Source organism: Pseudorasbora parva, chromosome 17 (assembly GCF_024679245.1).
Source record: "Pseudorasbora parva isolate DD20220531a chromosome 17, ASM2467924v1, whole genome shotgun sequence".
Taxonomy (NCBI): domain Eukaryota; kingdom Metazoa; phylum Chordata; class Actinopteri; order Cypriniformes; family Gobionidae; genus Pseudorasbora; species Pseudorasbora parva.
Window position 1 is genome coordinate 19310661 of NC_090188.1, and position 12376 is coordinate 19323036.

The 12376-nt window shown below is 38.3% G+C and overlaps 1 long non-coding RNA gene across 12 annotated transcripts in view; it reads right to left on the reverse strand.

Annotated features, from left to right (window-relative positions):
• LOC137045543 (uncharacterized) overlaps positions 1-12376 on the reverse strand; it is a 407625-nt gene that overhangs the window by 41822 nt on the left and 353427 nt on the right. For 8 of the 12 annotated variants that reach the window (XR_010898800.1, XR_010898803.1, XR_010898799.1 and 5 more), the window contains one exon: positions 11788-11927. The exons of the other annotated variants lie outside the window; for them this stretch is intronic. This is a non-coding gene — a long non-coding RNA (uncharacterized lncRNA). The remainder of the gene's footprint in view (positions 1-11787; positions 11928-12376) is intronic. 12 annotated transcript variants of the gene reach the window in all.

The following is a 12376-nucleotide window of genomic DNA, read 5'->3' on the forward strand; positions in this document are numbered from 1 at the left end:
TGATTGAATTAAGTGCTGGGCCAATCATTTAACAATTCCCTGAGGAGCGCTGTGTGAGAAGACTCTTTCTTAAGCCTGTGCTGTAGCGAACCTTGGATAATCACGCACTCCCTACCGCACCAATGCTACCTAAGTTCCCAGTCACATTTGCTGAAAGGATGAATTTGGGTGCTCATGTGACAACAATACACTAAACACAAGAAAAAAAGGACTATAGAGCTATTAAAGGTATATTATCACTTTAATTTCCTTGCTTCATCTTAGTGAGAGTGTGCTTCTCGTGACGGTTGAGCCCTGCATCTAAAGCCATGTCAAATTGAATTTAAAGTTTCGACCCATCTGAGAAGAGCAATGTTAAGGACACTACATTACACAAAAACATATGAGTGAACACTCACAGGCTGCATCCGAAGACAGCAATGTTTCAAACATGAGGCTTCATTTCGAACTCTGAGTGTCACTTCACACCTGAAACTAGTAATGGAGTTGCTATGCAAATCTACAAGTAATTAAACAAGCCAAGTAAATGAAAGTACAATTAAAATGTGAGAGGTCCTTACTCTGTCATAGTTAGAAATGACTAGACATCAGCACATCCGTGACCTTGAGTTGAATGCTAGAGACTGATAATAAAGAGGCAAAAATAACTTGGGGGAGATCATTCATTTTCTCACATTAGCTTTTTGATGAAGCTCTTGATGAAGCTTGAATGTTCTTTTCTTGTCTTGTCTGGCACCACGTGTAATGTAGCATTTTTGGGAATTAATGCAACTCACTAAGTAAGATCCAGGGCCTATTGTAGTTCAAATGTTATTCTTCTTCGTCACGTCTTTTTCGGCCATTGTGGTTGACTGTAATAAGAAGCACTTTGATGAAAGATGTTAATACATTTCTTCATTATGGAGCAGCGATTTCACATGGCTGCATTTGAAGTTCAGTAAGTTAAAAAATACTTTATATTTTACATTTTTTTACGTAATCTGACAATGTTCAAAGTTCAAAGTTTTTGACCTTTGGTACAAATAAGTTAACATGGTCAACATCATAATAGATTTGATTATTATATTTGATTATTAAAAAGAATACACAGAATATTTCTTAAAGACCCATGGTGAAAATCAAGTTTTTAATGTTGTTTATGTATTTAAGTGGTGTTTTTTAATTTTATTTTTAATTAGACAAACCATGTGCAAATGCATAAGTCAACAACATTTCAAAGTATTTTCTCCTTAAAACTCCAGTGAAGACTCAAAATATCATTAACTATGCTCAGAAACAGGGGAGTATCGAGAGAAGCCAGATTATCCCAGGATATTTTCTGTTATGAAAAATCTGGTACTTTTAGCAATATAGAAGGTGGATTATGTATATGATGTATATTTTACAATATTATGATAAACCATATGCCTTTCTCCACTTAAATTTTATGTTCAAAGCTGATTTTTAGAAGGCAGACTGAGATGGCAAATGGGAATATGGTTTGTGTAACATAAGTAACATATGAGCTGTTTGATAAAGTAGTCAAGAAAAATGCTAATCATAATCATTACTGTTATGTGTCTGTTAGGTGAAGTGAATAACACTGATTATCTCTTGATCACGGCACCTGCTAATGGATGTGAAATATTAAACAGCAAGTGAACATTTTGTCCTCAAATCTGATGTGTTAGAAGCAGGAAAAATGGGCAAACGTAATGATTCGAGAGAGTTTGACAAGGTATCAGAATACATAGTGCACTTTGAACAGTCAGGGTGCCCATGCTGACCCCTGTCCACCGCCGAAGGGACCAACAGTGGGCATGTGAGCATCAGAACTGAACCACGGAGCAATGGAAGAAGGTGGCCTGGTCTGATGAATCACATTTTACTTTACATCACGAGGATGGCGGGATGCGTGTGCTTCGCTTACCTGGGGAACACATGGCACCGGGATGCACTATGGAAAGAAGGCGAGATGGTGGAGGCAGTGTAATGCTTTAGACAATGTTCTGCAGGGAAACCTTGGGTCCTGCCATTCATGTGGACGTTAATTTGACATTTACCACCTACCTAAGCATTGTTACCCCTCAGCAGGATCTTGAGCATCAGCACAAAGCAAAAAATTCAGGAATGGTTTGAGGAGTACAACGAATTTAAGGTGTTGACTTGGTCTGCAAATTCCCCAGATCTCAATCCAATCAGGCATTTGTGTGATGTGCTGAACAAACAAGTCCGATCAATGGAGGCCCCACCTCACAGCTTGCAGGACTTAAAGGATCTGCTGCTAACATCTTTGTGCCAGATACCACAGCACACCTTTAGGGGTCTAGTGGAGTCCATGCCTCGATGGGTCAGGGCTGTTTTGACAGCAAAAGGGGGACCAGCACAATAATAGGGTCATAATGTTATGCCTGATCGGTGTATATACAAATATACAAGTATATAATGTTAAGAGGTAATTTGCACATTAAATTAATCTTAGGAAGAATATTCCACAGTACTAAATAATAGCTTTTCCTGGATCTGTGTCGATCTATTAAAGTGTCTACAAGCAACACATTGCCAGGTGAAACAACAGTCTATTTTTGTTCACTTAGATTATGTGCCATTGCATCCACAAGTTTGATTTGATCTCCAGAAAAAACAGTGCAGAGGTCTGGTTTTAATAATAACAAACCCTCCCAACATGATGGCATCTTATGCTGCTTTCATGTGTGGACATGGAAGCCAAGTTTGGACGGGACGTTCAAGACCGCTTCACATGTTTTCCTATAAAGTTACACCCCAGCCCTTGGTCTTGGTATAATGCACCCCGTCTAGACTATTAAGGCGAAGCGCCCCATTCCAGAGCTTTCTTCCCCACAGACATCCAGGAAAGCTCTCTAAATAAGCACATTTCTTGTCAGTTTTGACACTGATGTCTCGTTTTCTGAGGGTGAGTGAGGAAAAGGAGGAGAAGCCAGTGAATTCAGCATTCGCCTCGGGCCTCTGTGAACACATCTTTCAATGGTCACCTTGTGTTATTAGCAGTGTATAGGTGTTTGGTAAAAGAGCTTGTGGGCATATTTAACAGCAGAGTGTTCCCATAACCACGCACGGCCGTGTTTTAAAATCACACAGCAATTATACAAGCCTGTGAAACATTTGTAAAGGTTTGTGCCTGGGTAATTCTGTAGCGTTCACATTCAAGGGACATCAGAGGACTGAGTGAATTAAAAAAAGAGCTATCAAATCTCAGCATCATTAATAATAAAGTGACTTCTGAATGTCCCAAGAACAATGGCATTGTGTGTGGAAGTGAAGACAAATTCTTTCCTTTTTCTCTCTATGACGCTCCTCTATCTATTAATAATATTCACATCTCTTTTTTTTCCTGCTAATGTGATTTTTAAGTAGGGACTGAAACTAAGCAATGTAATCTTGAAAATTATTAAAAAGACTTTTACAACCAAGGTCTCTAGATCTCGCTCTGATCAACTGCACAAAAACTGTTGTTATAACGAGAGCGATAAAAATCAAGGGCGAGTTCTTTATGCACTGAAGTTTTGGAGTTATCTTTTTACAAATACGAAAAGAAATCTACTTTAACTTCTTGTTGAAATGGATATTGTATTGCTCAAAGGCTGATGAATGCAGATTGAACTTTTCAATTGTTAATCACAAGATATAAAGTGAACAGTTCCTGTTTTAATCTTAATGAATTAAGCATAAAAGAACAATCTCGCCTGATAACATTTAAAGGCATAATTCTATCTCTATATAAGATATAAGGCCTTTACAAATATCCCATACAGTTTGTTCTGCTATGGTTCTGGGAGGTCTTAAAATGTCCACTTCAATAATCATCGATGTATCCTCACAGTCACCGTGCAGAAATCCGTATCCAAAAACACAGAGCCGAAGGGAGACAGTGTGATTCAAAGCCTTTGGTCTTTGTCAGCGTCTGGTTTTTCCCAGGATTGGCTAATGATAGTGGCTCCAGTGAGTCATCTTTGGGAATGATGATCAAAGCAAAATTAAGTCTGACTTTTATGCAAAATGTAATATGTAAGCCTCCAGCAATGTCTTCGCTATTGATTTTTTTCTTTCCCTCTCTCCATTTTTATCCAAGTACAATACACAGTGTGAAATTCGAAGAAAAGGGTTCTCTCCACAAAGACGATTGGGGTAACCGGAGTTCTGCCTGTTTGCATTTAGAGTCAATTTCAAATATAAATGGTCACGTTCTAGAATAAAGTGTGCCATTCTGTATTTAGATTTGACATACAGTAGAAAAGACGGTAAAATGTGTCATGAAACCATGCAATGTACAAGTAATAATGGCACATTTGTAAATATCCTCATAATGGGTAGGTGGGTATATATATATATATGATATATATATAATATTATAATAAGCCACTCTAAGGTGACTGAAACCCTAAGACACCAGGTTGTCCAGATGAAGGCCAAAGGGATGACCCTTTCAGCTATTGCAAAATAAGTTGGTCATTCCAAATCTGTCATTTCTGGAATATTGAATCTTTACAAAGACGAAAGTACCCAAAAAGGTACGCAAGACAATGCACGAGAGGACAGGACAATGCGGAGACTTTCAATGTGGAATCGGTTCATCACTGCAGCTGGAATTACTCGCCAGTTCAGAGCTGAACACAGTAAGGATCTGTTTTGCCATACAGTGTCTTGTCATTTAAGAGTTTTCAGACTGAATGCTCACTCTGCAGTGACCAAGCCTCTCATCAGCAGAAAGAATCAAAAGGCTAGACTAACCTTTGCTGAGGAACATGTTGTGTGAACAGAGGAGAACTGTCAAAGTTCATTTTAGTGATGAATGCCAGTTTAAATTATTTGTGTCTGATGGTAAACATTATGTTCGGCATCAAACTGGGGAAAGATTTAACCCAAAGTGCCCAAAGAAGATGGAGGAGGAAGTGGCATGGTTTTGGGGATGTTTTTGCAGCAGGAGTTGGACCTATTATACAGCTACATGGCATATCAGAACCTCTTTCGGCAACATGTGGTTCCTTCACTGTGAGCATCTCCCAATCAGCCCGCAAGTTTTATGCAAGACAATGCCCCCTATCACACTGCAAAACGGGTAAAGCAGTTCCTTGAAAGTGAGAACATTAACATGAAATGGCCAGCCCATATATATATATATCTTGGTCCACTCTTCTTCCAGTCTCTTCCACAGTTATATATATATATATACACACACACACACACACACACACACACTGCTCAGCCATAACATTATGATGCTCTGACCACATTCCTTTTGTGTTGGTCCCCCGTTTACTGCCAAAATAGCCCTGACCCATCGAGGGATGCACTCCACTAGATCCCTGAAGGTGTGATGTGGTATCTGGCACTAAGATGTTAGCATCAGATCCTTTAAGTCCTGTAAGTTGTGATGTGGGGCCTTCATGGATTGGACTTGTTAGTTCAGCACATTCCACAGATGCTCAATTAGATTGAGATCTGGGAAATTTGGAGGCCAACACCTCATTGTTGTGCTCATCAAACCATTCCTGAACCATTTTTGCTTTGTGGCAGGGTACATTATCCTGCTGAGAGAGGCCACAGATACCAGGGAATTCTCTTTCCATGAAAGGAGAGCTACCCTCCTGCAGATTTGAACTCCAACCTGAAACAAACACACCTGAACCAGCTAATCATGGTGTTCAGGGTGCTATAATTACAGACAGATGTTGGAGCAGTGTTTGAACTGAAATCTGGAGGATATCTTTGAACTGAGATCTGGAGGTAGCTCTCCAGGAGCAGGGTTGGACACCCCTGAACATGGTCTGCAACAATGCTTAGGTAGGTGGGTATGTGCCAAAGTAACATCTACATGGATGGCAGGACCCAAGGTTTCCTAGCAGAACATTGCCAATAGCATCACACTGCATCCTGACTTCTGTCCACAGTGCATCCTGGTGCCATGTATTCCCCAGGAAAGCAAACCACACATGCCCGGCCGTCCACATGATGTAAAAGAAAACGTGATTTATCAAACCAGGCCACCTTGTTTCATTGCTCCGTGGTCCAGTTCTGATGCTCTTGTGCCCACTGTTGGCGCTTTCGGCGGTGGACAGAGGTCAGTATGGGCATCACTAACTGGTGCTGTGATGAAGATATACATTTATATATATATATAAGCAATTTTTTATCATTTCTGAAGACTGGAGTGTTCAGTTCATCAATGTAACTACAGAATGATGAGTCCAATTTTCACGAAAACCACTTTCACTTGTATTTGATTAGTGTTGTTTACATATTGTTTTGTTTTCCCTATACTACAAAAGCACTGAATAAGTCTAGCTCATACTTATAAATAAAACACAGAAATGCAGAAACCAACTAAATCATACAGTGTATAAAAATTGCCTTTCTTGACAGGAAATAACGCTCCAGGAACCATGTAATTCAATAGACAACTCAAATGCAACTCTATGAGTGGCTCAGAGCTGTTTATTTGCAATAAAAACAGCCACTGTAATAACCTCAAATAAGTCAGAGTAACAGTAAAAGCTCATCTTATATGCCGTGTTTTCATAGGCTCCGTGATCTAGGGGCTAACACTTTATCTTGAGGACCTGTGCAAAGAGCACTGTACTGCTGATCCAAACAGGCACACCTGGAGCCCAAACAAAACCCAAACACCTGCCCACTCAACCTGTACACGCAGCCTTCTTTTCTCAGTGTGCCAAAATCTCCCCCACCGTGAATGCAGCAGGCAAATGGAAATCCTCTTCAGTTTACTCTCTGTAATACCTTTATGGTTAAAACTCCAACTTGAAATGAAATATTGGATGGTATTGATTGGTTTTTGCTCGTGGCGAATGATGATAAACTGATATGGTTATATATTAAAACCATGAATGGTTTCTTCAGGAAGGAAATAGAGGCAACAGTGTTACCACAAAAAAACTAAAAAAAAAAAACTAAAAAAAAAAAAACTGGTATGAGAAAATATTTAACAATCTAAAAAGTAAAACGAAATTAATATGATAAAATATGACTCTAAATTGTGCGTAAACCACTCATTTTTCTTAAATAGCACTGACCAGTGGTGACATGGGTAACGTTTCAGAGGGAGGCAGAATCTCTCTTCCTTGAGCTCATAGAATTTTCAATCCTAAAGCAGCCGAGTGTAAGGGAAAACAACAAAACACAGGGTAAAATACCTACTTTTAGCACAATGATTGGCTTATTTTGTATAATATAATACTCACATCGAATGCAAATTCACACTAATGGGTCAAACGGGTTGAAAGAGAACAACCACAAAGTACACTCAACCAAAAAACATCACTTACAGCAATATCCAAATCAAAATGAACCTGAAATAATAATATATGAGCATTTAATGACAAAACTACTAATACTACTACTACTACAACTACACTCTAAATATTTGTTTGTATTAACTTTAAAAAAGTAAGTAACTTGGTTTACCAAAATGTTGAGTTTATTGAAATAAAAAAAAATTGAGTTGATACAATGAAGGAATTGTTTTTTTTTAAATAGAAACTCAAAATATTACTGTATCTGAACCATAAAAAATGTAAAATCATGAAAATAGCACAATTTGGCATGTTTCACTGCGTCACCACAAATAAAACACACACATTACCCAATATGCTTACAAAATCTTTTAATAATATTTGAATAAAGGTTGTCGAATCTCAAAAATGTTAATTGTATTAACTCAAAATTAAGGCAAACATGTAACTTATTTTAACTAATTTTTACAGTTTACTACTAATAATAATTCAATATATTATACATTTATTATAAAAAAATAAAAAATAAAAATTATTTAATAACATTTTTTTAATGTGTTGAAATTTATTATTTTAAATAAAATGTTGGTTTTATTTACAGTAAAAATAATACAAAATGCTTGATGCAAAATCAAAGTAAGTTAATATAAACATACAAAAACATTATATGTTTTCTTGGATAGTCTGATGGAAAATTTTGTTCCACAAAATGTAACAGGAACATGAATTTACAATAGAAAAAAAACAGGATACAAATTCAGAAAGGGGATTGGCCTCACCATTTCAGAAGTCCACCACACGCCACTGATTAAAATCACATTTGGGTATAGAGTAATGGTTTTGGGGGTTTGCACTTGAAGTATTCCTGCACTTCTCTGAGAGACTGCAAATCACTGCCTGCATCCATACACATCCTGAATAAAAACCCTTTTATATTCTCAAAAGCACTTCCATTTTCTAAGAGCTCCATTCTGTTGGCTCTGTGCATGGATGATGGTGACAAACCTTTAATTTCCCTTGACAAGCTGTCGACAGCCTCCTTATGGAGGACAGGTGACTTTTCAGAAGGTTATTCATGTAATTGTTTATTTATCATCGTCTTTCTGCTGAGAAATCCCTCGCTCTCTCTCTTCTCTGTTTCTCTTTTTCTATGTTCCTGCTTACATATAGGAAGGTCTCTTTAACTAACATTGGCTTTTAAAGAAGTCCTTCGCTTTGAAAAAAAACCCTGAAAGAACCCACCTAAGGCAGCCAATAAGAAGAAAACAGTGCATTCGTGCTGTTGAAAGGCCTGATTAGAGGACACAGGGACACATCTCTCTCAGGTTTCAAACTGACCTCTCATCTGCCTACAAACAACATTCGAGAGTAACGGTCATTATTACCAGTTGGTGAATATAGAGTAGATGCAAGAGACATTTCTACAATCTGTTTGTGTGTGTGTGTGCGTGTGATACAGTAAATCATGTTTGTCAGAAATGATGCTGACAGCGCTTGATGCAGCGTAGAAGCCATTTTGTGGCTTGCCATCCTGTAGCCACATGCATAATGCGTGTTTAATGTGATTTACCCAGGTTTATCTGGCACTGGGCTGGGCCTGATTGCCGCTCGCGTTCCTGCATACTCTTAAGGATGTCTCTTTAGAACTGTCCAGACACATAAAGTCCCGTTTCATAAGCCCCTCTTTGCATCTCCACCAACCGCCTTAAGTACTTTGAAGAGTCTTAGAGTGCACTTCACAAATTTCCACACAGGGAGCATATCAACTGTCAAAAAATCAAGCTTTCCCATTCTTTAACATCTTTTTTCCCCGCTTCCTCCCAAAGCCTTTCCAACTTCGCATCAGGTTTGGCTAATACTTTTTTAAAGCATGTTTCCACAAACTTTGACGAATCAGCACTCCGCTAAACTCAAAGTTTGAAGGCAAAGACTTGTCCAGGTTTTTTTTTTTTAGGCTATGAGAAGAGATACATGATGTAGTAATCACAGATCTGCGCTTGAATTCAAACCACCACGACCTCTTCATTTTTAAAAATACCGTACGTATCAGCAAAACAGCAAAACTCGGCCCCGTGCGCACACCATTGTGCATGTCTGTGATCATCTAAAGAAGTTTCGCTGCTGAGCTTTTCGTTTATGCAGAAGTTTCCAACTCTTCAGGGTGCCACGGGTCTCGTCTCTCCCCCCACCCCATTCTCCATCCCCTAGTTTTTAATTCTCCTTTTCTTTTTCTTCAACTCCTTTCCCTTTGCTCACACACGGAAGAGCATCATCTTCGCACATATAGCACTGGGTATGATGAGGGATTCAAGTAATACAGGCATCTGCTCAGGGCTTTTGTGTTCAAAAGATTCAATTAAAAAATAATTACCAAAAGATTAGTAGTAGTCGAACATGACTGTACTGTTTGAATTGATGTTTCTTTTCATGTGGTTTAATAATAGAATGCTTTCTTAATTAAGAAAAAAGGACCGCTGCAGTGCACCCTGACTGAATAAAAGTTTGTTTGATGTGTTGTAAAATTAAATATTTTTTTGATCTAACAAATTAATTTCCCCCCACCCTTTTCCCTTTTTTCACTAGCAGGAGATAAAGACAATTTAATTTAGATACCAATAGCTAGAACAAACCATTCCCTGAGCTTTCGGTCAACGAACGGGCTATAAAACCAAGCCCAGAACAATTAATTGCTATGGTGTTCATCTACAGCGCGGGGTTAGCGACGAACGGACGTGATAGAGCATATACGATGGGTAATGATATCGGGAGAGAGAATCCGGTGGAATTTTCTCCTTAAATTACCTTCTCAGTGGTGTCCCACACCGTGCGGCTAATGCACAGCTTACAAATCCCACGCGTGTATGCAAACACAGCGGGAATCTCCCGCGCTGCCGTAATTATCCCGCCATTTTAATCTCTGATGGCCTTATGTGAGATTACACACGCTGGAGCATGTATCAATGCTCTGACTCGGGCTCTGCTACACCTCACGGAGCCGAACGGAGCATATTCATGAAGCCGGGCCACAACGATGTCTGATCCGTGCTCTTTCGAGTTTGATCTTTTTCAATCAATCGTCTTTATAAAGCAAACTTTCAAAGTGGGATTGGTTCAAATGGTTAGCAGTTCACTGACTCAAAAACTAAAAAACAAATATTTTTTCATCTTTGTCTGATTATAAACAAGAACTGATGAGAGAGCTGATACTATAATTTATAGCAAACCAATAAATAAAAGGGAAGAAAAGTACAGTCAAATTTACTTCAATAAAATATTATGTAATTAGAAATGATCACTGCAGCACATCATTTCAATGGTCCACTTTAGGCATTCTACTAACTATAACTATATCTACTATATATTCTACTAACTATACTATATAAACTATATAACTTATTGTACTAACCCAAACCCTAATGGTGATGATACACGGGGCAACTTTTGGAGCAATGTTGCCATCAATGGGCAACCAGGTGAGACACAGGGCCCATGACCGATCTAAAGTATCCAAATTAAAATTTGTTGCCATTTTCAACGGAAGAATGCCCAAGAAACATCACTCTGGAACAACTGTTAAAAAAGTTGGCCTGTGTATTATCACCTTAACTCCAAACCCTAACCCAACAGTCTACTACAGTCAAGTATTACTCTAATAAGAGTAGCAAAGTTACTTGTAGTTAGTAGAATGTCTAAAATTGGCTATACAAATGAATTTACAATTAACTTTTCAGCAAGTATGTGTTAAATTGAATCAAAAGGAACAGTACAGAATGTACTGTATAATGAAACCGAAGATTTCTATTCCACCAGATAATCCTGAATAAATCATAGTTTCTACAAACATAATATCTTTTCAACATTGATAATAAGAGGAAATGTTTCCTGAGCAGCAGATCAGCATAATTTCTGAAGGATAATGTGACACTGCAGTCTAGAGTAATGATGCTGAAAATTCAGATTCACCATCATAGTAAACAAATACATTTTAAATAGAAAACTATGTTTTAAAAACTTTTCACGTTTTATGATTGAATACATGTATCCTTGGTGAGCATAAGAGACTTCTTTCAAAAACATTAAAAGATTTTACTGACCCCAAACTTTTGAACAATAGTGTATTTTTTTTTTTTTACTTTAACACAAACTCAACAAAGCTGTTTTTAATTAAAAGCATTGTATACAAACATAGATTTTTTTGAATATTTAAATACATTTTAAATAATTTACCTATTGTTAATATCATTACAAATTAAATAAAATATAATTATTACCAAATACTAATATTGAGTATGCAAAAGATTCAATGAATCAATTCTGAACCAAATTAATTAAACAAGTATTTGAAAGTTTGAAGCACAAATTAACAAATTAGACTTCCCTTCACTACTAGACTCTCTGTTAGTCTGCATTAGTTCGTGCTTCAGAGCACACAAACACACACACACCTCTCTCTCTCACTTTACTCAGTGCCCTTCTTTTTGTCTCCTGTATTGATTCCCCCCCCCTCTGCTCTCCTCACCTCTAATCCACACTGGAGCTGGGGCTGTCAGAATCCCCGCTAACTGTCACACTGCTGACCACTTCATCTGCACCCCCACAGACGCACAGGCCCAGCTCCATTTGACCGGACACTGACCTCAGCCAAGTTCAGCTGGGAACCTTCATGGAGAGAATAGAGAACGAAACACACACAGTGAGAGAGAGAGAGAGAGAGAGAGGAGAGAGAGAGAGAGAGAGAGAGAGAGAGAGAGAGAGAGAGAGAGAGAGAGAGAGAGAGAGAGAGAGAGAGAGAGAGACATAAAACAGGCCTGTGACAAATCAAATAGCCTCTGAGCTCTAGGCCCTGTGCTTGCTTTGCTGCCTCATACCTTATTTGTTCTGAATATCGCAGAATAATAAATGATTTCTGTCACACTTTTCAAACACCCGTGCAACTTGCACGCCGTGTGTATGTTGGATAATGTACACAGAGGGGCCTATCTGGAAGGAGAAGGAGTTTAGCAGAAAAGAGAGAGAGAGAAGAGATGCTGAACATGGGATATATTTGATTGTCATAAAAAGGGTTCAAATTATAGGAAGGAAATCATGTTTGCATAAAAAGGCCCGCT